Source organism: Neophocaena asiaeorientalis, unplaced genomic scaffold, assembly GCF_003031525.2.
Source record: "Neophocaena asiaeorientalis asiaeorientalis breed wild unplaced genomic scaffold, Neophocaena_asiaeorientalis_V1.1 scaffold64, whole genome shotgun sequence".
NCBI classification, from domain to species: Eukaryota; Metazoa; Chordata; class Mammalia; order Artiodactyla; family Phocoenidae; genus Neophocaena; species Neophocaena asiaeorientalis.
Genome location: NW_020185334.1, coordinates 5,410,251 through 5,414,198, shown reverse-complemented (window position 1 = coordinate 5,414,198; position 3,948 = coordinate 5,410,251). Strand labels below are relative to the sequence as shown.

The following is a 3,948-nucleotide window of genomic DNA, read 5'->3' as shown; positions in this document are numbered from 1 at the left end:
CCATCAGAGGAACAAAAATTGGGAGAAATATCTGGAAGATAGAATACAATCATGTGCAAACAAGACAACAACTCCAAATACATATGGGAGAAAACGATTCTTTCAAAAGTTAGAACTATCAGAGGCACCCCAAAAGGGCCATGCCATCAATGGAGGAGTATGATTTAAGGGGACCCTGCCACTGCATGTTGATGAGTGATGCTGTTTCCATTGATAAGGTTTCAGGAAATCTGTTAAGAAGTGAGATCTGAAATGGCTTTTTTTTTTTTTTTTTTTTTTTTTTTTTTTTTTAGTTTTTAGTCTTCTTTCTAACACTACTTACTGCACATGCTCAAGGTGAAGCCCCGTGTCCCTTGGGAATGTATTACATTACAAAGAAGAGAAGTGTGACTCAGACAATTTTGACAGTGACTCCATAGCAAGAAAAAAATCATAAACTCATTTAAGTCCTTCTCGATGCCACACAATTACTTATAGAATATTGAGATCCTAAGACAAACTTCAGGACTAGTGTCTGAGAGATATGGAATTACCTTTCAGCTGAGAGGCAGGACAAAGTGGGGAAGTTGGTAACTCAAAAAATTTGAGAAGTCCAGCTCCAGGTATCTGGATTGTCATCCCCACTGTCTTTAGAAGGGGCTGAAAATTTCTGTGTCTCCAATGAGATGTCTTTTTTTCTAAGGAACTAGATTAGAAAAATCTAGGATGGAAGATGGGAACTCTCAAAGCAGCAGCTGGTGAAAATAGGATTAGGATTTTTCCCCCAATCAAGAGCTTTTATTGCATCTTTAAAATGTCACAGATGAGTCCAAAGTATCATCTGGCATCTTGCTGCTTCTGTAGCTGGACAATGTAGATCTTATTCATCAGCCTGCTGAACTGTTCCTTTTTCAGAAACAGAGATAGCATCCGAAAGTTTTCTGATATCCTTGTTTTTAAGTATTGTGGCTTGCTGAATCAAAGCAGCTGAATTTGATACAAGTTCAATGTCATTTCCTTCAAAAATGAACTCATCTTTCTAGGCTTGAGATACTAAACAAGCAATGCCTGGCCTCATTTGAACCCTGTGGATGTATTTTTCACATTCCCCAAATTTCAGGCTTCAACAAGAGAACCATTCTCCTAAATAATGACGTTGATGGGGATGTGAGCATACAGAGACTTCATCTTGCAAATGGAAGCCCAGTGTGACACCCTTGACCATGTTCTGTACACGACTACAGATAGTGTGCACCATTGCCAGTTCCTTTCTATTTCCCTATCCTTTGTCAACCCGGAGCCTCATTTTTTTCTTTCCAAGGAGACTGAGTTCTACATTAATATGATTGAAGTCCCTCCACAGGGTGCCTCTGGGCCCTTCTCAATAATTGTGCATCCCTTCAGAGTGATGTCGACATTTTCTGGAATGTCGACAGTCTGATTCTGAGAATGGTCTTCATTCTTGCAGTAGATGCGGCAAAAAAAGTGGGATTAGGACAGTGGACTAATGGGTGGACAAAGAGAAATTGACTAGAGGAGAGAAACATGATGTTGAAATGGTAGCAAATAGAAAATCTGAAAGTTTATCCTGCAGGAGGGCTAAAAATAATTTTATTCTGAATGAGAATGTGATTGCTAAGAATCACTCTTCAAGCAATCAAGGATTTAAATTTCCTTGTTTAGACTCAGAATTTAAATAGGAAAACTGATGCAGAAGACTTCAGGACCACTCTCCCCTCTTCACATGGCTGGCTTCTTCCTATCCTCTGGGATTCAAATTTAAGCTTGCATTCTTAACATAAGGTTCTCCCTGAGGACTTAGCAATTGGGGCTTATATAGTGCATTGAATGCAACACATGCATGTTCTAAAGTCAAGTGGTTAGACACCGATGGGCCCCCAATACTGTTCATGGACATTTGCATCCCAGGTAGACGCTGTCAGAGCATCTGTGTCCTGCCCAGTTCTTGCTGGTCCTCTCTTCCAACTCTTCTCCTCACTGACAGCCTCTTATAAACCTCTTGCCATTCTCCTGGAGGGCTTTCTCTGGTTGCAGGTGCATGATCCAGCATGCAGGCTGGAGGTATCTGTGAATCAATGCCTCCAGAAGCAGCCCTCAACAGTCATCCAATGGAAAATGTCGGATAAATACCCTAAACCTCACCTCTCAGGTGGGGCAACACTGAGGCATGTTATGCAAAGTCTCCCGAGAGTCCCCAGAGGCCTGGGTCTCAGCTGCCCACATCAGGAATTCTGCTCATTTGCACACCCTTTGATTGGTTTTCTTTCCTTCCTTGTCTCCTTCTCCACTTGCCTTCCAGTGGTTCCTGGGATCGTCCCCCAGATAAACTACTTGCATTCACATCCTTATCTCAGAGTCTACTGGGGAAACGCATACTAAAACAGCATTTTTCCACATAAGAAAATTCACCAACTATGGTGCACTGATCAGTGTTTCCACCAAGCCTTGTGGGAGTTTGTACTCCCCGCCTGTGCACACCAGCAGTGCACGTTTTCCAGTGCTGTGAAAAATTCGGCGGAAGCCAACTTCCATTGGAACCCTGACTTAACTGTTCTTATTAAATTCCAATATCGTGCTATTTAAAACATATGAGGGACTTCCCTGGTGGTCCAGTGGTTAAGACTCTGCAATCCCAATGCAGGGGGTACGGGTTCAATCCCTGGTCAGGGAACTAAGATACTGCATGCCGCGAGGAACAGCCAAAAGAAAAAAAAAAAAGTATGAATACTAAATTTTAGTAATAGTTAATTCCTCGTATAGTCACTTACTAGTATGTAGCACTTGCTTATATGTATAAAATATGAAATGATATCATATGGTACATCATTTGCTCATAATAAAGAGAAAGCTTTGTGTTTTATCAGTTTAAGGTTCCTGAAAGCCTTGTGGATACTGGTCCACACTTTCACCAACCCTGCACTAAATAGAGACCATACTGGGAAAAAAAAAAAAAAAACATTATCACAAGCAAATGCCCACTGTTTTCCTGGCAGCTCGACCCCGGGACCAAACATACTTTAAACAGTTAAGTTCCTAGTCACTGAAAGAGTAAACATACCTTCAGGGGGAAAAGAAAAACATACAACAATCTTACCAAGTTGCTTTTTTTTTTTTAACATCTTTATTGGAGTATAATTGCTTTACAATGTTGTGTTCGTTTCTGCTGTATAACAAAGTGAACCAGCTATATGTATATATATATCCCCATATCTACTCCCTCTTGAGTCTCCCTCCCACCCTCCCTATCCCACCCCTCTAAGAGGTCACAAAGCACCGAGCTGACCTCCCTGTGCTATGCAGCTGCTTCCCACTAGCTATCTATTTCACACTTGGTAGTATATGTATAAAAAACTAAAAATAGAACTACCATATGACCCAGCAATCCCACTACTGGGCATATACTCTGAGAAAACCATAATTCAAAAAGATACATATACCACAATGTTCATTGCAGGTCTATTTAAAATAGCCAGGACATGGAAGCAACCTAAGTGTCCATCGACAGGTGAATGGATAAAGGAGATGTGGCGCCTATGTACAATGGAATATTACCAAGCCGTTGGGTTTGATATTTACTACTCTCTTTCTTGGGTCAAGGCTGCAGAGTATAAACTGGGCTCCAGCCAGGTTATAACCACTTTCCGTCAACAGTCATTTTCCAGGAACTTCTGTTTTCTGGAAGCGATTTTTAAAAATAGTACCTGGGAGGAAATCAACCATGCTTATGTTGCTGAGTGATTCTAATATGTTTGAGGGGGAGCACGGCCCATCCATGTTAAATCATTCACTGTTTGCAGAGAACTTCCTTTGGATGTAGATTTTCTTATTCTCCACCACCAGCAGCTATTTTTCTAGTCGCCTATACGTGTTTGCAAGTTTGTCTCCCTCAACTGGACTGTACACTGTTCCCTACTGGACTGTACACGTGGAGGGCCACGATCTTGCCTA

The 3,948-nt window shown here is 41.4% G+C and overlaps 1 pseudogene; it reads right to left on the bottom strand.

Annotated features, from left to right (window-relative positions):
* Nucleotides 1–859: 859 nt before the first annotated feature.
* Nucleotides 860–2,532, bottom strand: LOC112393282 (60S ribosomal protein L9 pseudogene; annotated as a pseudogene).
* Between the last annotated feature and the right edge of the window lie 1,416 nt (nt 2,533–3,948).